Source organism: Balaenoptera musculus, chromosome 3 (assembly GCF_009873245.2).
Source record: "Balaenoptera musculus isolate JJ_BM4_2016_0621 chromosome 3, mBalMus1.pri.v3, whole genome shotgun sequence".
NCBI classification, from domain to species: Eukaryota; Metazoa; Chordata; class Mammalia; order Artiodactyla; family Balaenopteridae; genus Balaenoptera; species Balaenoptera musculus.
The window spans coordinates 97,369,857-97,394,550 of NC_045787.1; the positions used below are offsets into that span (position 1 = coordinate 97,369,857).

General features: G+C 39.9%; 1 protein-coding gene across 11 annotated transcripts in view; it reads left to right on the top strand.

Annotated features, from left to right (window-relative positions):
- Positions 1–24,694, top strand: part of HSD17B4 (hydroxysteroid 17-beta dehydrogenase 4) — a 191,163-nt gene that overhangs the window by 154,600 nt on the left and 11,869 nt on the right. For 5 of the 11 annotated variants that reach the window (XR_005019412.1, XR_005019411.1, XR_005019415.1 and 2 more), the window contains one exon: positions 1,812–1,912. The exons of 5 other annotated variants lie outside the window; for them this stretch is intronic. The gene's annotated coding sequence lies outside the window, so the exon portion shown is untranslated. Of the gene's footprint in view, positions 1–1,811; positions 1,913–15,349; positions 15,436–24,694 lie in introns of all 11 variants that reach the window. One more of the 11 variants, XR_005019413.1, reaches the window with a different exon arrangement.

The window sequence follows — 24,694 nt, forward strand, 5'->3', positions numbered from 1 at the left end:
ATAAAAATTCTATTTGGATTTTTTGATGAATTTGATAGCCTTTACTTGAACATTTATACAGAATAATGAAAGTCCACAAATAGTAAACCAATCTTTTTTTTTTTTTTTAAATGAAAGCTTCTTTCTTTCTTTATTTTTTATTTTTGGCTGTGTTGGGTCTTCGTTTCTGTGCGAGGGCTTTCTCCAGTTGCGGCGAGTGGGGGCGACTCTTCACCGCGGTGCGCGGGCCTCTCACTATCGCGGCCTCTCTTGTTGCGGAGCACAAGCTCCAGACACGCAGGCTCAGTAGTTGTGGCTCACGGGCCTAGTTGCTCCACGGCATGTGGGATCTTCCCAGACCAGGGCTCGAACCTGTGTCCCCTGCATTGGCAGGCAGATTCTCAACCACTGCGCCACCAGGGAAACCCCCAATATCTTTTTAAAAATTGTAAACACATGAGAGCTATGCTCCTAACAAATGTACGGTACAGTATTGCTAACTATAAGCAGAATGTTGTACAGCCGATCTCCTGAACTTTTTCATAGTAAGCCAATCTTGCAAAAGAAAAGTAAACGGAATAACATTCCCTGGCAGATATTAAGACATGCTACAAAGCCATAGTAATGAAAACAGTGTGATATTGGTACAAGAACAGACAAATCGATCAATGGAACAGAATAGAGAGCTCAATGTGATTTGTATATTGATTGGAAATTAATATATCGTACAGGTGGCACCACAAGTCAATGGGGAAAGGAAGGATTGTGTAGTACACTACTGGATGAACAGGCACATTATACAGAGAAGAATAAGATTGACCTTGTTATAACACTATATACAAAGGCAGATTCCAGATGAATGAAAGACCTAAATGTGAAAGTTTAAACTATACAGTTATTAGAAGAAAATGTACAATTTCTTTGTGATCTTAAGGTGGGGAAGGATTTATTAACTAAATCCTCAAATGTGAAATCTTTAAAAAAAAAGTTGATTTCGATTACACCTGGGCAATGTTATTGTTGATACAATGATTAGAATGTTAACAGACATTATAAATAAAGTGCTAATGCCAACAAGGGACTGATATCTGAAAACTATTGCAAATTAACAAGAAAGAGGTACAAACTCTAGTGGAAAGTGGTGAAGTATGGGAAAAGAAAATTTACAGAATACATACAAAATTTTACAAGAACATATGCAAATAAAAGAATATACATTGTTTGTGAAGAGGCAGAGAAATGCTGGTAGGCCATGGGGATTTACAAATATACATGTGAAGAGACAAAGGAGTTAATGAATAAATAAGAGAAGAGTCTGTGTGGACCAATAAACTGAGTCCCACCAACTGAGGCCTGTAATCTCAGTCTTCCAAGGAGACCCAAAAAGAAAAGGAAAGCAAAAAAAAAATTGAAGATATCTGTCTTTTTTAAAGCTCCAAACCCACCCTTTCTTTCTAGTTTTATCCCTTGAGGCTCTGTAAATATCTTCTCATTAAATAGGTAACTTCAGAGGCTGTCTTTTTTTTTTTTAACATCTTTATTGGAGTTTAATTGCATTACAATGTTGTGTTAGTTTCTGCTGTATAACAAAGTGAAACAGTTATATGTATCAGAGGCTGTCTTGATGATTATCTGAAGTGATGTATGTAGGGCAGCTGGCACAGAGTATATACTCAAATGCTAGTTTCCTCTTCCTCACTTTAATGCTTTCTTTTTCATCCGCCTTCCCCCTACCAGCTCTTTATTTGAACCTTCAAAAGTTTTTCACTGTTGGGTTCATTTCTGTTTTTCTCTATCGCTTTTGAAGCGTGGTCACGTATTCTCTCCTACAGGTGTGTCTCCTGATTAACCCTCTTCTGGAGATCTCACGTCTATGGATGCAGCCTGGGAGAGCACGAGGGGTTTCTGAAGCCATGTCACCCTGATGACTCAGGTGGAGTTCTTGCCCCCCAGCCCTCCATCCCTACCCCAGAAATCTATCATGTAACTCCTGCTGCTAACAAACGCCCTTTCTCTCCCATCCTCCTGCTATACTTTCTTAGCCCCAAGGAAAAAAGGTTGTGGATACCTGTTGAATTTCATTTTGTTCAGTTTGCCCTCAGCCTGTCAATTGTGCTATCAAAGAAGCTCTCCAGGTTTGTATCATTCCAGAATTTGATATACGTATTGGGTAGATTTCCATGGTGCTTCTGGGCAGAACAAGGACAAATTGAGGGATGGTACAAAACGCAGGTTTAACTTCAACGTAGGGAAAACTTTGAAAAATCAGAATGGTCTCAACATGGAATGGGTTTCCATGGAGGGTAGTGAATTCCTTGTCAGTGGAGATGTTCCGAGTGTGGCTGCTTGATCAAGGGGGGGATGGTGGAGTCCCGTGGATCTCGACCCTCCTGTCACATTAGAATCATCTGGGGAGTTGTTTAAAGCTCCCTGTGCTTGCCCCTTTCCCTCGTTTAGTCTTATTTAATTGCTTCCACATGGGAGCAGACATCAGATTTAAAGCTTAAAACTCCACAGGTGATTCCAATGTGCCCCCAGAGCTGTGAGAGTCTGCTGTAGAAAAAAAATTAAAGTTAAGAAAGTTGGGTCTGACAACCTAAAACTCTTCCTTTCATCTTGGAAATGATATTATTTTAACTTCCTATTTGGTATCGAGTGGGTGCTTAGGTGCTTTTTGATGCTGACCTCCTTTTCCTCCCCATGTTTTCTTTCAACTAAGCTCTCCCCTGTGTCCACCCAGAACATCTTTGTGGAAGACAGATGGCTGCCTCTTCTGTGGCCCCTCTTCCTCTTGGGTGCTGGTGTGTTTTGCTCCCTTTGAGATCAGTTGCCTTAAAGTGCTCTGTTGCCCTCACACACTGGAAATCACAGCACTTTCTCCAGAGGGACAGTTTTCTGTAGAACTGGCTATTTTAAATAGTAGCACAAGATTGAAGAAAACACATTTAAATGTGGAAAGGCCATTGACAGTAGCTGTAAGTGTAAATTTTCTTTTTTTGGGCCCATATGTTGAACTGGTTTAAAAAGCCCCAGATTCTTGTTAACTTAGTTGGAAAACACATTAAGGAATGATTACAGGGGCCTCCATTTAGGGGCGCTTGTTAATTATCTGCTTCCTGCAGAGAAAAGATAAGGTTGGGTGGAGGAAGGGCATAAGGGCAGAGAGAGAGAGAGAGAGAGAGAGAGAGAGAGAGAGAGAGAGGAATCAACTGCAGGACCCGAGCCTGTAATAGAGGTAATGACCTGAAGTCCCCTCATCAGAGTCTACATCCTGTTTTTCTGTCAAGTGAACTTATCTTGAAATCTGAGATGCCCCTTCCCCTCTGTCCTTTTCAGACTCGCTGTCTGCTCTTTCCTTCTTTTTAGCTGCCTTGAGAGCACTGGACACAGTGCCATTCTATAGAGTTAATTCTTATGTCTCTTGCTTCCTTTCAAGAAAAAGATCAGGGCTTGACATTATGACAGGTCTCCTCAAAGACCTGTGAGAGGGTAAAGTTCTTTAAAATATAATCATTTGCTTCTAGGCGAATAGCAGCAATTCTTGTTCCCAAACTTTAACCTTCCAACCATTAAATGTTAAATGTAAATAAGATAAACCTTTATATTGCCTTAAATACCTTCCTTTAAAAAATTTCCTTCTCAGATAAATTTTCCCACCTAGTTTCATGGATTTCTTTCCTTAACCTGACAGTTGGCCATATTTATTCCTTCCTAAATTCTTTTTCTTAAATTGAAGTATAGTTGATTTACAATGTTGTTAGTTTCAGGTGTACAGCACAGTGATTCAGCTATTTTTTCAGATTCTTTTCCCTTATAGGTTATTACAAAATATTGAGTATAGCTCCCTGTGCTGTACAGTAGGTACTTGTTGGTTATCTATTTTTTAAAATTTTTGTTTATTTTTAAAAATAAATTTATTTATTTATTTTTGGCTGCATTGGGTCTTCGTTGCTGCGCCCAGGCTTTCTCTAGTTGCGGTGAGCGGGGGCTACCCTTCGTTGCAGTGCATGGGCTTCTCGTTGCAGTGGCTTCTCTTGCTGCAGAGCACGGGCTCTAGGCGCGCAGGCTTCAGTAGTTGAGGCACCCGGGGCAGTAGTTGTGGCTCGCAGGCTCTAGAGCGCAGGCTCAGTAGTTGTGGTGCACGGGTTTTGTTGCTCCGCAGCATGTGGGCTCTTCCCGTACCAGGGCTCGAACCCATGTCCCCTGCATTGACAGGCGGATTCCTAACCACTGCGCCACCAGGGAAGCCCCTATCTATTTTATATATAGTAGTGTGTACATGTTAATCCCAGACTCCTAATTTATCGCCCCCATCCCCTTTGGTAACCATAAGTTTGCTTTCTATGTCTGTGGGTCTATTTCTATTTTATAAATAAGTTGATTTGTATCTTTTTTTTTTAGACGGCACATATAAGTGATATCATATGATATTTGTCTTTCCCTCTCTGGCTTGCTTCACTTAGTATGATAATCTCTAGGTCCATCCATGTGGCTGCAAATGGCATTATTTCATTCTTCTTTATGGCTGAGTAATATTCCATTGTACATTGTATATACGTATCACATTTCTTTATCCATTCATCTGTCTATGGACATTTAGGTTGCTTCACTCTTTCCTAAATTCTTAAAATGGGGTGCATGGGAGTATAGTTTTTAAGCCACAAAGAAAATTTTGTTTGTCTGTTACCTCACTGATAAGCGCTTCTGTTTTTTGCTGGGTCGGCTTTATTGAGCTAAGGCTGAAATGCAATGCTCTCCACTCAGCCATCGCATTGCCCTTCTGGAACCAAAGTTACTACGTCACCCTTGGCTGGAACTCTGGATTCAGAGGAGAATCTGAAGGATGGTAACAGGGGCTTTGTAGTTATGGAATTATACCCTTTCCTTGAGCGAATAGAGAAAAGCACAAGCTCGTGTTTATGTTGGTCATTTTTAACTCATATCCTTTTTGGGGGGATGTTAAAATGCTGCTCATGAAACACAGAAGCGCTAGGCTTCAACTGTGTGCCTTCAGCACAGTTGGCTGACATGCAGTGCCCAGCAGGCTTCTAGAGCAGCGGTCCCGACCATTTTGTCACCAGGGACTGGTTTCGTGGGAGACAATTTTTCTACGGACCGGTGGCGGGGGGTTGGGGGGAATGGTTCAGGCAGTAATGTGAGCGATGGGGAGCGGCAGATGAAGCTTTGCTCGCTCGCTGCTCACCTCCTGCTGTGTGGCCTGTTCCTAGCAGGCTGCGGACCAGTTGGGGACCCCTATTCTAGAGAACAAACCAGGATGATGGGGTTGAGGAGTTTCACTTTTGGCTTAGCTTTGTTTGACATCCAAAGATTTCATTTTAGAAGTTTGGTGCCCCAAAGGTCTAGAGATGGATAAGTGTTTATGGCTCCAGGAAGTTCTCAGCGGTTCTGAACTCCCTTATGAATCATTTGTGTGACTGTAAGAACTAGGCTTAAAGAACTTCCTAGGCAAGAGTCAGTACCACTTGGCTTGGTGGAGGATGACGATGTTGGCATGACCATGTGACAGATGCACCACCTCCTTAAAGCTTTTGGGAGCCTTTCCTCAGTGGAAGGTGCTCTTACCCTGGGGAAATGGGGACTATTAAATTAGGAGGAATTGTGCTGTCTCAGCCCAGCATCCAGTAAGAGGTCCTCAGAGCAGCACAGCTACCCCACCTCTGGGTCCTGGCTGCCTGGAGCTTTTGGTTAACTTAAAAAAAATCACCAAACAAAATCACACACACAAATTAGCTCATGCTGAATGGGTGGCAGCTAGCAGGAATCATGTTAGCAGATATGATGGAAATGAGTTTTATTAATTATATAATTTTGAACTATCTGAATTCAGCTAGTTACACCAGACCCATTTGATGAATCAAGAGATCATGAGTATGAATAATGCCTTGGTATACATTTGCCTTATTTCTGAGTAAAGTTCCATGTTTATATGATAATCACTGATCTTCTCTAGCTACCATTATCAACAGTTCAAGCAGTCTTCCCAATTATGTTTTTATTTTCTTGTGACCTACTTCTGAAAAAATGTAGATGCCTTTGATCTAGACTATGATGGTCTTGGACCTGCTCTGCCTGAGTTCCTTTTTTTTTTGTCCTTCTGCTGCTGTGTTCTCTATCACGGAGGGGCTGACTCACGAAGGCTGTGGTTTACCAAAGTCTTGTGTTTGCTAGCTTCTCACTGACTTTAGCCAGTGGAGGCACTGGTGAGATCCCCAAGGGAGGTTGGGAGAAGCCAGGGTATTTTCCCTCCTCCCTCTGCCTTGGGCTGATGCTCTGGCAGCAGGTGAATTTATCACGTGGCTCCAGCTCCCACTGTACAGGCTCTGCGTGCTTCAGGCTTTGTTGGCTGATGGATTGTCCTGAGTTCCAGCAGTACCACCTCTTCTCTTTGTTCTCCACCCTAAAGGTGGTATTGGCTTCCTGTTGTTGCTAATATCTGGGTTATGGCATCATCACCTGTTCGACTCTCAGCTTCTCCATCACCTGTGTTACCCATTCTGTGCCTTCAATCCCCTCTGTTTTAAATACTTGCAGTGGTACATAATCAACCTCCTCGTTTTGTAAAGAGGAATTTGAAGTCCAGAGAGATAAAAGTGTGCTTCCTAAGGCTATCTGGAAGTCAAACTTCTAGCATTTCAAGCACTGACAATGCGGTTAAGAATCCAGAAGTAAGAAAACAGTAATTTCTTTGATGTGAGTAGCTATCTGAAAATTCTTACACTAATGCCCAAACATCGGCCCCCCAAGCAGACACTCATTAAGCCTATTATTTCTGTTTTTTGCAAACAATTATTCAAGTTGTTGTCACTAAAATTCTCCTGGAAACTGGTGCTCATATTTGCCTGGTGACAGCATTGCACCCAGGCTGTTGTTTCATTGACTAGAGCTCTCATAGCCTGGAATGGTGGTGAATGTATCTCCCCAGGCACCTAATTTACTGTTAACTAGAGACTCACCCAGTGGAATCTGAGTTGATAATTTATAGAAGCACAGAGAACTGAAACCCCCAAACACAGGACTAAATAAATTAGTGGTTTCATTTTCCTGACACAATGAGAAGCCAGAAATGGGGAGTTGCCGGCAGTAATCCCAGCTTAACGATGTCAGGGCTGAGACCTTCACTGTGGTGGTGGCCATGCAGGTCTACTGCTTAGATCTTCCTTCAAGGAAGAATTTGCCGTCTTGAGAGACTCCAAATGCAACGCTTTCAGGGTCTGCCTCAGCTTTTGATGCAGGGCCACACTTTTCCCAGGCAGCCCCCAAGTAATGACTGAGCATAGCAGAAGACACTGGGGCATGGCCATTCTCTCTGATATAGGATTCATCAAATGGACAGTCTCTGCTCTGGAGGTTCCTGTTGGCTTTGCTGAAATTTTGTGAGATTTGCATCTTAATTCAAGGCTCCTCTTGTTCAATACTGCCTTCTTCCCCCTTTCCTCTCATAAGCGTGGTCAGATTTTCAAATCAGAAAATCTGAAGGCCTTTGTGGCCCAATCCCCTATCCCCCTCCAATACCACTTTTGATCTTTACCCTCCCAATAATGCCAGAGTTGCACTCCTAACTCTGATTCAGTGTCTGCTTCCTGGAGGTCCTGACAGCACTTCTCTTGGCCCTTCCCTACTATTTTTTTTAAGTTAAATATAGCTGATGTATAATATTATATGTTACAGCTGTACAGTGTAGTGATTCACAATTTTTAAGGGTTATACTCCATTTATAGTTATTATGATATATTGGCTATATTCCCTATGTTGTATCCTTGTAGCTTATTTTATTTTTTCATTAAAAAGAATTTTTTTAAATAAATTTATTTTATTTTGGGTCTTTGTTGCGTTGGGTCTTTGTTGCTGCACACGGGCTTTCTCTAGTTATGGTGAGCAGGGGCTACTCCTTGCTGTGGTGCACGGACTTCTCATTGCGGTGGCTTCTCTTGTTGCAGAGCATGGGCTCTAGGCACACAGGCTTCAGTAGTTGTGGCACATGGGCTCAGTAGTTGTGGCTCGCAGGCTCTAGAGTGCAGACTCAGTAGTTGTGGTGCACGGGCTTAGTTGCTCCGCGGCCTGTGGGATCTTCCCGGACCAGGGCTTGAACCCATGTCCCCTGAATTGGCAGGTGGATTCTTTTTTTTTTCTTTTTTCTTTTTTTTAAAGATTATTTATTTATTTATTTATTTATTTATGGCTGTGTTGGGTCTTTGTTTCTGTGCGAGGGCTTTCTCTAGTTGCAGCAAGCGGGGGCCACTCTTCATCGCGGTGCACGGGCCTCTCACTATCGCAGCCTCTCTTGTTGCGGAGCACAGGCTCCAGACGCGCTGGCTCAGTAATTGTGGCTCACGGGCCCAGCTGCTCTGCGGCATGTGGGATCTTCCCAGACCAGGGCTCGAACCCGTGTCGCCTGCATTGGCAGGCAGATTCTCAACCACTGTGCCACCAGGGAAGCCCTGGCAGGTGGATTCTTAACCACTGCACCACCAGGGAAGTCCCAAAATTTTAAAAAAATTTTATATTGGAGTATAGTTGATTTACAATGTTGTGTTAGTTTCAGGTGTACAGCAAAGTGATTCAGTTATACGTCTACATGTATCTATTCTTTTTCAGATTCTTTTCCCATTTAGGTTATTGCAGAATATTGAGTAGAGTTCCAGATACAGTAGGTCCTTGTTGATTATTTTATATACAGTAGTGTGTATATGTTAACCTCAACCTCCTAATTTATCCCTCCCCCTCCTTTCCCCTTTGGTAACCATAAGTTTGTTTTCAAAGTCTATGAGTCTGTTTCTGTTTTGTAAATAAGTTCATTTGTATCATTTCTTTTAGATTCCACATATAAGTGATATCATATGATATTTGTCTTCCTCTGTCTGACTTACTTCACTTAGTATGATTATCTCTAGGTCCTTGTAGCTCACTTTATACATAACAGTTTGTACCTCTTTGTCCCCTACCCCTATATTGCCCCTCCCCCTTCCCTTTCCCCAGTGGTAACCACTAGTTTGTTCTCTGTATCTGTGAACCTGTTGCTTTTTTGTTATATTCACTAGTTCGTTGTATTTTTTAGGTTCCACATATAAGTGATATCATACAGTATTGTCTTTCTCTGTCTGACTTATTTCACTTAGCATAACATGGATCCAGACCCATCCATGTTGTTGCAAATGGCCCTTCCCTTCTATTTACTTGAGGCTGTAGAATGGTGCTCCCACCTCCAGCATCTCAGCACTGTGCCCATGCTTCAGCAGAATGCAGCACTACCAACTGATTCCGTTTTTCTTTTAGGAAATTTTACTATTTTCATTTCTTAGGCCAGAACTGTGTCGTATAACTATAGCAACCACCAGGGAGGTGGGGAAATGATTTTTGTTTTAGCTGAACGTATCACAGTCCCAACAAAATTGAATTCTGCTACTGAGAAAGAAGAAAAGAATAGGTATTTTGTAGGCAACAAGTAGTTTTTGGCCCACTTTATTTTCATATCTGGAAAACCTTTTTTTAAAATTGAAACATAATTGATGTATGCTATTATGTTAGTTTCAGGTTACTACATAATAATTTGACATTTGCATACATTATAAAGTGATCACCATAACTCTAGTAGCCATCTGTATGTACATGTACAAACTTTTTACAATATTACTAACCATATTCCTTATGCTGTATATTATATTCCTGTGGCTTATATATTATATATTATATAACTGGAGGTTTGTACCTCTTATCTTCTACACCTACTTCACCTCCCCACCCCTCCTTCTGGCAACCACCTGTTTGTTCTCTGTGTGTATGATTCTGTTTTCATTTTGTTTTGTTTGTTTTTGTTTTTTAGATTCCACATATAAGTGAGATCAGGTGGTATTTGTCTTCCTCTTTCTAACTTATTTCACTTAATATAATACCTTCTAGGTCCATCCATGCTGTTGCAAATGACAAGATTTAATTTTTTTATGGCTGAGGAATATTCCATTATAATTTTGTAATATTCCACATCTTCTTTATACATTTGTCTATGTCTATCTTAGGTTGCTTCCATACCTTGGCTATTTTAAATAATGCTGCAATAAACATTGGAGTGCATATATCTTTTCAAATCAGTGTTTTTGTTTTCTTTGGATAAATACCCAGAAGTGGAATTGCTGGATTGTATGGTAGTTCTATTTTTAATTTCTTTAGGAAACTCCATACTGTTTTCCATAGTGGCTGCACCAATTTACAGTCCCACCAATGAGGCGTGAGGATTCCCTTTCCATATCCTTGCCGTTACATGTTATTTGTTATCTTTTTGATGATAGCCATTCTGACAGGTATGTGGTGGTATTGCATTGTGGTTTTGATTTGCATTTCCCTGATGATAAGTGGTGTTGAGCATCTTTTCATGTGTCTGTCGGCCATCTGTTTCTCTCCTTTGGGAAAATGTCTATTCAGGTGCTCTGCCCATTTTTTTAATTGGGTTATTTGTTTTTTTGATGTTGAGTTGCATGAGTTCTCTGTATATTTTGGATATTAACCCCTTGTCAGATATATTGTTTGCAAATATATTTTCCTATTCAGTAGGCTGCCTTTTTGTTTTGTTGATAGTTTTCTTTAATGTGCAAAAGCTTTTTAGTTTGATGTAGTCCCATTTGTTTTTTATTTATTTTTGTCTTTGTTTCCCTTGCCTTTGGAGACATAACCAAAAAATTATTGATAAGATCAGTGTCAAAGAGCATATTGTCTGTGTTTTCTTCTGGGAGTTTTATGGTTTCAGGTCTTACATGTAAGGCATTAATCCATTTTGAGGTTATTTTTGTATATGGTGTGAGAAAGTAGTCCAGTTTAATTCTTGTTGCATGCAGTTGTCCAGCTTTTCCAACACCATTTATTTAAGAGGCTATCTTTTCCCATCATATTTTCTTGCCTCCTTTATTGTAGAATAATTGTTCTTATAAATGTAGGTTCATTTCTGGACTCTCCATTCAGTTCCATTGATGTGTGTGTCTGTTTTTGTGGCAGTACTATACTGTTTTGATTACTATAGTTTTGTAGTATGGCTTGGAATAAGGGAGCATGACACCTCCGGTTTTGTTCTTCTTTCTCAAGATGTTTTGGCTATTTAAGGTCTTTTGTGCTTTCATACAAACTTTAGAATTATTTGTACTAGTTCTGTGAAAAATGCCACTGGTATTTTGATAGATATTGCATTGAATCTGTAGATTGCCTTGGGGAGTATGGTCAATTTAACAATGTTCATTCTTCCAATCTATAAGCATGGTATATTTTTCCATTTGTTCATGTTGTCTTCAGTTTCTTTCATCAATGTCTTACAGTTTTCCAAGTACAAGTCTTTTACCTCTTTGGTTAGATTTATTCCTACGTATTTATTCTTTTCATGCAATTGTAAATGGGATTGTTTTCTTAATTTCTCTTTTTGATAGTTCATTGTTGGTGTATAGAAACACAACAGATTTCTGTATATTAATATTGTATCCTGCAACTTTACTGAATTTATTTATTAGTTCTGATTTTTTTTGGTGGCATCTTTACGATCTTCTATATATAGTATTATGTCATCTGCAAACAGTGATAGCTTTACTTCTTTCTTTCCAATTTAGATTCCTTTTATTTCTTTTTCTTGTCTGATTTCTGTAGCTAGTGCTTCCAATACTATGTTGAATAAAAGTGGTGAGAGTGGACATCCTTGTCTTGTTCCTGATCTTAGAGGAAATGGTTTTAGCTTTTCACTGTTGAGTATGATGTTGGCTGTAGGTTTGTGATATTTGGCCTTTATTATATTGAGGACACTCCCTCTCTACCTACTTTCTGGAGAGTTTTTACCCTAAGTGGATGTTGAATTTTATCAAAAGCCTTTTCTACATCTATTGAGATAATTATATAGTTTTTGTTCTTCAGTTAGTTAATGTGGTGTTCACCTTATTGATTTGTGGATATGGATCCATCCTTGAATCCCTGGAACAAATCCCACTTGATCATGGTGGATGATCCTTTTAATGTATTGTTGAATTTGGTTTGCTAATATTTTGTTGAGGATTTTTGCTTATATGTTCATCAGTGATATTGGCTTGCAATTTTGTTTTTTTGTGGTGTCTTTGGTACCTGGTTTTGGTATCAGGGTAATGCTGGCCTCACAATGAGTACCTTCCTCTGCAATTTTGAGGAATAGTTTGAGAAGGATAAGCATTAACTCTTCTCTAAATGTTTGGTAGAATTCTCCTGTGAAGCCGTCTGTTCCTGGACTGTTCTTTGTTTGGAGTTTTGTTTGTTTGTTTATTACTGATTCAATTTTATTCCTGGTAATTGGTCTGTTCATATTTTTCATTTCTTCCTGATTCAGTCTTGGAGGATTGTGTTTCTAGGAATTTATCCATTTCTTCTAGGTTGTTCATATTTTTAACATATAATTGTTTGTAGTAATCTCTTATGATCCTTTGTATTTTGGTGATGTTTGTTGTAACTTTTCTTTCCTTTCTGATTTTAGTCACTTGGGCCCTATCTTTTTTTCTTGGTTAATCTACCTAAAGGTTTATCAATTTTGTTTTCCTTGTCAAAGACCAGCTCTTAGTTTCATTGATCTTTTGGTTTTTTAGTCTCTATATTTCATTTATTTCTGCTCTGAGCTTTATGATTTTTTTCCTTCTATTAATTTTGGGTTTTGTTTTTTCTTTTTTTAGTTCCTTTAGGTAAAGTTAGGTTGTTTATTTGAGATTTTTCTTGTTTACTGAGGTAGGCTTGTATTGCTATAAACTTCCCTCTTTAAACTGCTTTTGCTGTGTCCCATAGATTTTGGATCATTGTTTCCATTTTCATTTGCCTCCAGGTATTTTTTGATTGCCTCTTTGATTTTTTCAGTTACCCATTGGTTGTTTAGTAGCCTATTGCTTAGCCTCCACATGTTTGTGTTTTTTTGTAGTTTTTTTCTTGTAGTTGAGTTCTAGTCTCATAGCATTGTGGTCAGAAAAGATGCTTGATATGATTTCAATATTCTTAAACTTGTTGAGAGTTGTTTTATGCCTAGCATGTGATCTATCCTGGAGAATGTTCCACGTGAACTTGAAAAGATTGTGTATTCTCCTGCTTTTGTATGAAGTGTTCTATAGATATCTATTAAGTCCATGAGATCTAATGTGTCATTTAAAGTGAGTGTTTCTTTATTGATTTTTCTGTCTGGCTGATCTGTCCATTGATGTATGTGGGATGTTAAAGTCCCCTACTATTATTGTGTTATTGTTGATTTCTCCCTTTATGTCCGTTAATATTTGCCTTATATATTGAGGCACTCCTATTTTGGGTGCATATATATTTACAATTGTTATATCTTCTTCTTGGATTGATCGATGATCATTTTGTAGTGTCCTTCTTTGTCTCTTGTAACAGTCTTTATTTTATTTATTTAATTTTATTTTTTAACTTTTTATTTTATATTGGAGTATAGTTGATTAACAATGTTGTGTTAGTTTCAGGTGTACAGCAAAGTGATTCAGTTATACATATACATGTATCTATTCTTTTTCAAATTCTTTTCCCAATTAGATTGTTATAGAATATTAAGCAGAGTTCCCTGTGCTATACAGTAGGTCCTTGTTGGTCATCCATTTTAAATATAGCAGTGTGTACATGTCAATCCCAAACTCCCTAACTATCCCTCCCACCACCCTTCCCCCCTGGTAACCATAAGTTCATTATCTAAGTATGTGAATCTCTTTCTGTTTTGTAAATAAGTTCATTTGTATCATTTTTTAAGGTTTCGCATATAAGCAATATCATGATATTTCTCTTTCTCTGTCTGACTTACTTCACTCAGTATGACAATCTCTAGGCCCGTCCATGTTGCTGCAAGTGACATTATTTTATTCTTTTTAATGGCTGAGTAATATTCCATTGTATATATGTACCACATCTTTTTTATCCATTCTTCTGTCGATGGACATTTAGGTTGCTTCCATGTCTTGACTATTGTAAACAGCACTGCAGTGAACATTGTATCCTTTTGAACCATGTTTTTCTCCAGGTATATGCCCAGGAGTGGGATTGCAGGATCACATGGTAGCTCTCTTTTTAGTTTCTTAAGGAACCTCCAAACGGTTCTCCATAGTGACTGCACCAATTTACATTCCCACCAACAGGTTCCCTTCTCTCCACACCCTGTTCAGCATTTATTATTTGTGGATTTTTAACAGTCTTTATTTTATAGTCTATTTTTTCAGATTTAAGTATTGTATTTTGGCTTTCTTTTAATTTCCATTTACGTGTAATACCTTTTTCCAACCCCACACTTTTATTCTGTGTGTCATTAGGTCTGAAGTGAGTCCCTTGTAGGCAGCATATATACGGGTCTTGTTTTGTTTAATCCATTCAGGTACCTTATGTCTTTTGACTAGAACATCTAGTCCATTTATATTTTAAGTAAGTATTGATAGGTATGTACTTTTTGCCATTTTGTTAATTGTTTAGGGGTTGTTTTTGTAGTTCTTTTTTTTCCTTCTTTTGCTGCCTTCCCCTGTGATTTGATGGCTACCTTTATATTGTGTTTGGACTCTTTTTTCTCTTATTTTTGTATCTATTTTTGTATCTGTTATGGGTTTTTGTTTGTGGTGACCATATATATATGTGTTTATTTTAAGTTGGTGATCTCTTAAGGTTGAATGCATTCTTACAACCCTGCATTTTTACTCACCCGCTGTTGCCCTGTGCATGCTTAATGTTTTTGACATATTTTACATCTTTTTATGTATCCCTTAATTACTTATTGTGGATAAAGATGATTTTTACTACTTTTGTCTTCAACCTTCCTACTAGCTTTATAAGTAATTGATCTCCTACCTTTACTGTATGTTTGCCTTTACCAATGGAATTTTTCCTTTTGTAATTTTTATATTTCTAATTCTGGTCTTTTCTGCTTAGAGAAGTCCCTTTGACATTTCTTGTAAGGTGGGTTTAGTGGTGCTGAGCTCTTTTAGCTTCTGCTTGTCTGTAAAACTCTTTATCTTTCCTTTATATCCGAATGACAGCTTTGACAGGTAGAGTATTCTTGGTTGTGTTTTTTCCTTCATCACTTTTTTTTAATAATTATTATTATTTTTTTGGCTGCGACGTGTGGCTTGTGGGATCTTAGTTCCCTGACCAGGGATTGAACCCAGGCTCTCGGCAGTGGGAGCATGGAGTCCTAGCCACTGGACTGCCAAGGAACTCCCTCCTCTCATCACTTTGAATATATCATGCCACTCCCTTCTGGTCTGCAAAGTTTCTGCTGAAAAGTCAGCTGATAGTCTTATGGGAGTTCCCTTGTGTGTAACTAGCTGCTTTCCTCTTGCTGCTTTTAAGACTCTCTCTTTATCTTTAATTTTTGCCATTTAAATTACAGTGTATCTTGGTGTGGACCTCTCTGGGTTAATCCTGTTTGGGACTCCCTGTGCTTCCTGGAACTGGATGTCTGTTTCCTTCTCTCAGGTTAGGAAAGTTTTCAGCTATTATTTCTTCAGATAAAGTCTCTGTTCCTTTCTCTCTCCTACTTCTAGGACCCTTATAATGTGAATGTTCCTACTCTTGATGTTGTCCCAGAGGTGTCTTAAACTATCCTCATTTAAAAAAATTCTTTTTTCTGTTCACCTTCAGTGATTTCCACTACTCTGTCCTCCAATTCACTGAGCTGTTCCTCTGTATCATCTGATCTACTGTTGACTCCTTCTAGTGTATTTTTATTTCAGTTATTGTATTCTTTAGCTCTGTTTGGTTCTTCTTCATATTTTCTAACTTTTTGTTAAATTTATCACTATGTTTCTCTATTCTTCACCTGAGTTCATTAAGCATCTTTATGATCATTACCTTGAACGTTTTATTGGGTAGACTGCTTATCTCCACTTCATTTAGTTCTTTTTCTGATGTTTGTTTCGTTTATTCACTTAGAATATATTTCTCTGTCTCCTCATTTTGCCTAATTCTCTGTTTATTTCTATGTATTCAGTAGATTGGTTACACTTCCCAATCTTGGAGAAGTGGCCATATTAGAGACATACTATGGGGCCTAGCAGCATGTTCCCCTCTGGTCTTCAGAGATATATGCTTTAGGGGTACCCTTATGTGGGCTGTGTGGGCCCTTCTTTATGGTGGGGCTGACTATTGTGGGTGTGCTAGTAGACAGGGTTTGACCACCCCCCCCCAAGCCAGGTTGGCTGCCAGGCTCACCTTGTGCAGCAGATGCTGACCTGCTGGTGGGTGGGGATAGGTCTCAGCATGGCTGGCTGTGTGGCCTTGTGGGTCCTGGGGCCAGTGTTGGCTCTCTGATGGTCAGGGCTGGGTCCCTAGTAGGCTGGCTGTGGGGCCGAGGAGGGTCAGGGCTGGTGCTAGCCCACTGGCACTGGGTGGGCCGGTAAGCCTCTGGTGCTAATAAGCTAGCAGGAGGACTCCAAAGTGGTGCTTACCAGTACCAGTGTCCTCATGGTAGAATGAGCTCCCCAAAATGGCTGCCACCAGTGTTTATGTCCCCAGGGGGAGCCCCACTAGCCTCTTGCCTCTTTGCGAGGCTCTCCAAGATCAGCAAGTGGGTCTGACCCAAATTCCTTTCAAATTACTGCTTCTGCGCAGGGATTTGGAGTATGTGAAATTTTGCATGTGCCCTTTAAGCTATTTCCCAGAGCCCTCTGGCTCTCCCATATACAAGTTCTGCTGGCCTGCAAAGCCAGTTGTTCTGGGGGCTCATCTTCCCAGTGCAGGACCCCCTGGCTGGGGAGCCCCATGTGGGGTTTGGAACTCTTGCTCCTTGGAGAAAACCTCTGTAGTTGTGGTTATCCTTCCAGTTGTGGGTCACCTACCTGAGGGGTATGGCTCCTGAGTTTACTACATCTCCACTCCTCCTATCCATCTCATTGTGATTCTTTTTTTTTTTTTTTTTAATTTATTTTTGGCTGCGTTAGGTCTTCATTGCTGCGTACGGGCTTTCTCTAGTTGCGGTGAGCGGGGGCTACTCTTCGTTGTGGTGCACGGGCTTCTCATTGTGGTGGCTTCTCTTGTTGCAGAGCACAGGCTCTAGGCATGCGGGCTTCAGTAGTTGTGGCTCACAGGCTGTAGAGCGCAGTCTCAGTAGTTGTGGCTCACGGGCTTAGTTGCTCTGCCGCATGTGGGATCTTCCCGGACCAGGGATTGAACCTGTGTCCCCTGCATTGGCAGGCGGATTCTTAACCACTGCGCCACCAGGGAAGTCCTCACTGTGATTCTTTATATTTTTAGTTGGGAAATCTTTTCTGCTAGTCTTCAGGTCATTCTCATCAATAGTGTCTCTGTAAATAGTCATAGTATTGGTGTGCCCATGGGAGGAAGTGAGCTCAGGGTGAGCTCACCTCTTCCTACTCCATCATCTTAGCTACACCTCCTCATTTCTGGAAAATCTTGAGTTTATGAAAGCAAAATGTCTGTTGATAATATAGATGGTAGACGTGAGGAAGAGACAGCTGACCATTGGCTCTTTGGTATAGTTTGGGGAAAGGTTTTTGCCACTGGAAAGCAGAGGAAAGAAAGAATGATGAGTCTCCATTAGTAAGTTCATGATTATGATAGGAATCTCTTGGTCTAAGCTAGTATCCTTCTTTAACACATAAGGAAATTGAGGCCTAGTGAGAGTAAGCCTTCTTGCTTGAAGTGTTTATTGAGCACGTACGAGTATATATTATAAATGCTTGGGATTCATTAATGAGCAAAACAGGTGCTAAGGCCCCACCAGCAGGGGCAGGATGGGTGTTGGAAGCCAGGTGTCTTAAATGCCCATTGCTGTATTGCTCAGGGCCAAAAGGACCGTAGCTTTAAGGTTATTTAAAATTCATGTAATGTAACTTATGACTGGAATCCATCAGAGGTTTGCCTGGTTGCTTTGAGAGGTATTGGGAGATTCTGAAACAATCCTTTTGCCTTGTGAATCTGATTGACCTCCAGGCCATTGATAATATCTGCTGACTACCTCCCATATCCCAACCCCCAATCTTGTCTTGTCTTTTTCTCCTCTCAGGTTTTTTCTACCCTGTAAAGGGGAGGGAGCCAGAGCTGACAGAGTAAGTCTCATTTCTCCTTTCAAACAATACTTGAAAGGGAAATAACCCATTTGGTAGGTAGGTAGGTATCTTTAGGAATTTGCCTTAAGTTGACAGGTTACTTTTGAACAAAATGTGAAGAAAGGGATTGAGAGCTATTTGAACAACCATATCTAAATGTTCATAACAAAGAGTTTGTCACATTCTTTTTGGAGAAAGATATCTTTTCTAATGATGCTACCATTATTTAAAACACTATGGAATTCTTCCTATCTTACTGGTTTCAGAACCACTTCGTAAGTTACACAAGAAGGTTGGTGTCATTACTTCATAGGAAGATTCCAGTTGATCAAAAGACCATTTACCTTATTTTCCAGATCTGGCTCTGAATGTCTTTGTCTATTCTCCAAATCAAATCTACCCATAAATGATGAAAAGTTGTCACCACTGAGTCTATGTCATAAACTAAAGGAAAATTTAGAAGAGGTGTTCAGAAATATTTTGAATAAAGGCGATATTGTTGGAGTAAAGTTACAGACTCCCGAGGTGTCTAGTTGGAAAAGGTATACCCTTTATTTTGTCAGGTATTGAATCACCTACTCTATGAGCAGTCCAAATATATATTCAGGTAATCTTCCCTATTCAAATCTAAGTGAGTATTTTTTAAAATTGAAAAAATTTTAACTATTATTTTTATTGAATGAAAGATTCTTTAAATTCTACAATGCTTTACAATTTTCAAAAGTTTCATACACAGGATTTCATATAATCCCATAATAACACCATATTTAACCCCCTACCCCTATAATGCCCCTCCCCCTCCCTCTCCCCACTGGCAACCACCAGTCTGTTCTCTACATCTGCTAGTCTGCCTGCTTTTTGTTTTATTCACTAGTTTGTTGCATGTTTTAGATTCCACACATAAGTGTGGAAATCTTTACTTAACTTTGTTCCATTAACATTTCTCATTTTTTAATGAAACACCTGTTAATGTCCTTCAGAACATTAGTTTGAGAGACATACCATTAAACTGATTATTTCTATCACAGATTGAAGGGGCTGTTCTAGAATTTGATGAAGTTAAGAAATGTTATACAGTTAAACATGTCCATTCCTAGCTCGTAAAAATATTCCAGAGAAGCTAATTCTAATGCTAGAATCAGAATCTGGCAAGGATGAAATGATGTAGAAGTTGGCAAGAGGTTATGCTATGGTAATTAAAAGGTTTTTCCATGTTAAGCACAGATCATTTTCAGAAAACGCTGAGAAGTATTTGTTTTGAATTCCAAGGAAAATTAAAGAAAATGTAATTACAATATACTCAAAATGTACTTCAATTTTGAATAATCTCTCTAGGGATATTATATAAATGTAGTATTTGATCTATTGCTTCAAGATAATATTTATGGCTGCTGTGAAAAGAGAGAGAGATTTACAGTAATGATATCAGTGTTATTTTACATTAAATACACTAATGCCAAATTGGTTATTACCAGAGTCAAATTAGCATACCAGGAGCAGATGGAATGGAAACTTCTGGAAATGAAGACTAAAAACAGCCATGGGAGCTGGCCCTCCCTTCTGGAGTTTCTGTACAGCATCATTCCTCCTTGGAATCCCGACTCTTCCCCAGTCCCACCACGCTGTTCTCCCTGTCTGTGTGGATTGACGTATTGTCCAAAGCTTAACTTTTATCACAGTTACCACCTCCTCCATGGAGTCTTTTCTGATCTTCTCCAGGGGCCTGTTACTGCACTGGGGAGTTTTGTATTTCTGTTTGTCTTATGACATTTCATTCTGCCTTGGTTATGGTATATGTAATCTTGTCAAGACCATTTCATGCAACCCACACGCCACCTTGAAATCCTTGTTTGCATCTCTTATATTTAGCCAACACACAGCTTGTGTCCAATATTTATGAAGTGAATAGTGAAAAAAAAAAAAACCCCAACACCCAGCTACTTCCTGTAAGTACTCTCATACCGAGAGCAACTGGTAAAAACAAAATGGGCATCTGAGGACAGTCCCCTCATTGTTCTGTGTTGGCATTAGCATTAATGGTCTCCCCAGGACACCAGTTTGTACTCCAGGAAGAACTTAAAGTCTGTAATTTCATCATTGTGTCTCTAAGAGTCAGTTCTAATTTAACCAGCAGAATATTTCTCAGTATTTCTGTGGCAGGGACTGTTTTTTTTTTTCTTTTTTTTAGTGTGTTATTACCTTAAGATGTGTAAATTCTTGGCAGCTGTCTGGATTAAATAAATAAACAAAAACAAAGGATGATATGAAATAAGAACATTTAAAAGGTCCATTACCTCTTGACTTTGAGCAATTGCCTAATTACCTCAAGTTCAAAGCTAATTTATGGAATTCCACGTAATAATGACTTACATTTGTCTAGCGATAGGAGGTTTCTAAGGTGCTTTCATCTGTGGCATTCATTCAATCAATCAACTAGTCAGTCAATTAACAAATCAATCCTTCAACAGACATTTCTTTAGAGCCTATTACATAACAAACATTGGCAAGCATGGTTTGGGGATTTCTAAAATAAATAAGACAGAGGTACTGCCCTGTAAAAGTCTTCAGTCTGGTAAGGGTAGACAGAAATTTAGACAAGTAAATGAGGGAATTCCCTGCTGGTCCAGTGGTTAGGACTCCGTGCTTCCACTGCAGGGGGCCCAGGTTCCATCCCTGGTCGGGGAACTAAGATCCCCACAAGGCGCATGGCCAAAAAATAAAAAAAGCAAGTAAATGACGGAAACGTTGTGATCGAAGTTTGTGTACACCTCAGTGGTGGAGGCAAAGGTGGCGAGTGGGCCATTCTCATTAAGGGAGGGGGAAAGTGGACAGGAGAGCATTCATAGCGGAGCAGTCATTGAGTGAAGTCTTACCTGATTCTTACTAGTGTCACTATTATACATGGTTTACAGCTGAGAACTTGACTTGGGCGTGAAGCATCTTCTCTGAGGTGACCCTGCTCTTAAGATTTCAGAAGCAGCTTGCATCCCACTGCACAGCGTCTCTCCTGCACCCCCTGAGATTCCTGGAGTTTGACTCTCGTGTTCTAGTAGTGATGAGAAAGGGAAGGTAAAGCCAGAGAGCCGGAAAATCTCTGGCTTTATGCCAGAGAGGGTTATGTTTATGCAAAATGAGCTTGGTTCCCAGAGTAAGAAGAAAAACAACTTGATTGAAAATGTTATTCATCCATAAAGAAAGGGAGAAAGCCAAACCCAAAGGCAGGGTTTAGAGCTGGAAACAATGGCTTTGTTAAGATTTACAGGCCTGTGGGATTTCTCAGTTGCATAGGGTATTAAGGAAAGTTATTTGAAAAATATTCAAATTACTTTGACATCGTTTTCCCTAGGCAATATGGAAACTCACTTTTTGGTGGTTGGGCCTCTATTAACATAAAACTTCGGAGGAAATGAGGTTTAAAAGGATGACCCACTTCTTCTGCTGTCACCACCCACAGACTCCAATTTAATTTCTTCCTTATTCTGTTCACTAAAAGTCACTAGTTTTTTTCATGGGATGGATGCTTCTCTCTAGTCGTACTTTTGGTGTGTGTGGCCACATTTCACTAGGTTGGTGGCATATTGATTTGTATCAAGTGCCTTAAGAAGACACCCACATTCATTTAAGACAACAATGGCAAGAATAACTTAATATTGGCACATATTTTCTTTTTTCTCTGAAAGAAAGCTTAATATCGGATGTTAGAATGTAACATCATACAGAGATTTCTAATATGAGCCAGAACTGCCCAGATACTGTGATTGAAGGGGATTTGGTCTTTCTCTTTGCCTTTGTACTTCATGTCATCACATAAGAATTAGGAGCTGGAGTGATACATTTTATAAATTATTAAATTGTAAATTTAATAATTAGGGAAGCAGGTATTTTAACTTACCTGAAAACAAAGTTCCATTACTCCAGTGGACTAGGTGTCCCCTTATTTTTATAGTAATTTACAGGTTAGAAAATATTTCAAATACTCTCTTTTGGCCCTCACAAGAACTCCAAGGGGAGGCATATGAAATCTTTTTAACTGCAAATTTTTTTTTTAACTCATGAGGAAACTGAGACCCAGACAGGTTAAGGCTAGGCTCTAGCTAGTAATAATGCTTTTTGGTGTTATCTTCTGGGCTAGTGTTGCTTAGTTCTGTTAAAAGGTAAACTGAGGCATATTCAAATTTTAAGAGTTTATTTCAGCAAAAATTGATTTGAATCAAGCAGCACCAAATGGGAGATGGTTAGAATGCTCCCGATGCAGGAGCTGGGAGAAAGACTTTTGTAGAGAAGATGCAGGGGAAGCAAAGCGAGGGAATTATCCGATTGGCTGAAGCAGTTGCATTATTTGGAAAAGCTGAGTTGGCTGTCTGCGATTGGTTGTCCTTAGGTTTCACTTTCTTAACCTTGAGGCATTACAGGCTTAGGTTTTGGTTTGCTTATGTAGGCTGCTAATGTATTAGAGCCACCTCAGTCAAATGGTCTCCTTGTTTAATTGATTTAACCGTTCTTCGTATTATATTGCTTCTTTGCAGAGAAATTGTCTCATGGACACATGCGGTGCCTCTAGTCCTGACCTGCTATTTCTCAAATGTGTGTGATTAGTTGCAAGGGAACCTTCGTGAGAAAATGCATGATTCTTTACCAGCCCATCCCACTTACAAGAAAAGTAATACAAATCATATATCCCAGTGGTACAGTAGTTTGAATTACTTTAATATACAAAGAGCAGCACATAATTAAATTCTAAGAATCAAGAATCGTATTTCTTTTACCGGGAACACCTGCGTCAGAAGAGATTTAGTCTGGATGAATACAGCCCACTAGGGATCCTCATTACAACACTGTGTGCAGATTAAATTGTAGAGAAATAACAGAAGGAGGTGATATTACCAATGTCAACCCATTTTCTCAGGCCACGCTAGCCTGGAGTTTTAAAAGGGGTCACAGCAATGGTAATAACCCATATTTTTAGCTTTTTATCTCTTTGGCTATTACAAATCTCCATGTCCTCCCCACCCAGCCCCAGCGGAGTCCCAGGGGTTGTCTCCTACATGTGCTCCAGTTCTGTCCACCTCCTGTGGGTTCCATGATGCGTTTCCTTCCTCCCCTGCTTCAGCCCCCGTGGTGGTAGGCTGGTTGCCCTCATAGGGGACACAGATTTTGCTCTCAGTTGGCAGCCTTCCCTGGTACCGTTCTTGCCTCTGCCTCTGATTTCTTTCTTGGAGTTCTTGATGTGAGCCAGGCAGAAGCGGGACATGCAGTCTTCTCCCTTTTGGGATGTGCGTGGATTTCATAGCAGGGCAGGATTCTTAGTATGCCTTCTCTTTATTTTTAGATGGACAGCCTTCTCTTTTTAGCACTGAGTCCATGAGGGTAGGTAGGCCATGGACAGAGTGGGGGAACATTAAAACTATATTAAGACCATCACCTTGTCCTCCCCTTGGTTCCTCATGAAAATACTTATTAGTGTTTTTTGGCAGACATTAATACCTATTAGCTGCCAGAGGAGCCCAGAATTTCAGCACAAAACAGACCCTAGACTCAAGCTTAGGGGACCCCAAATATCAATATTTGTGTTCACCCTGGGGCTGATTTTTTTTCCCTTCTATTTTTCTGTGCTCTCTTTCTTGTACTCTTGGCTTCTGTTTCTTTGGTTACTTGAAAACATTTTTTAAATCTTAGTTATTGAAGTGAAAACTGCTTTGAAAGGGAGAACGCCTTAGGTGAGATCTATCTCCCTGATTGAAGGGAAAGAAATGAAGGAGACCCACTGAAATAAAGTGAGTATTTCCAATCAGAAGAAGAATATTCTACCTCCCTCAGTGGTGAGTGACACCAAATCAGCTGGAAAGGGCTCTCATTCCTAGAGCTAAGGAATAAGGAATCTGGAGCTCACTGATACTGTACATACAAAACAAAACAAATCTAAACTGCGATATAAAAGCAGCGTTTAAAATTAACCAAGGGAGGCAGAGCTTCCTGGATTTGGATTTGTGGGTGGCAAGTATCTGGGTGCACTGCCCCTATTTTACTGTCCAGAGTGAGGTAAATAGTCCCTGCTCTGAATTGGGATTTTCTGGGGGAGCCATTCTCTCCCTTTACATTCCCAGCATCTTCCTAAACCATCCTGAGTCCACGTCTTTTCTTTATTCTCATTTTATTAGAACCTCAAAGAGGATCAGAGGTCACCTGACAATTTGAACTCTGTTTGTAGGAAGGTGTTTCTCAATCAAGACAACACTTAAAAGGCAGCATGACCTGGGGAAAAGAATGTAGTCATCTGGGTATCAGGAGACCTGGAATTTTCTTTTCTGATAACTGTGCCACCTTACCAGGGAAGCTCCCTTCTCTACCTCTCATCCCTGCTCTCCCCCTCTGCCTCCGTCGGTCTGTTTCTTTGTAAACAGGTTTTATCTACGTGATCCCTCCTTCTCTAAAGTTCTGAGTATATAATTTTGAAAAGCTCCTCCCACCCAAGGAGTTTCTTCAGACCCCAGGGAAAAGTCTCTAGTTGGGAGGGGAGATGTTTTCCCATACATTTATTGAGCACCTTGTATGTAACAGGTGCAAGTCACCATTCAAAGCGTCCTTTATGTGTGTCATTTAATCCTTAATGGTGATGGTAACACACACTTATATAGCACTTCCTCTGTGCCAGACTCTGTTCTAATTAG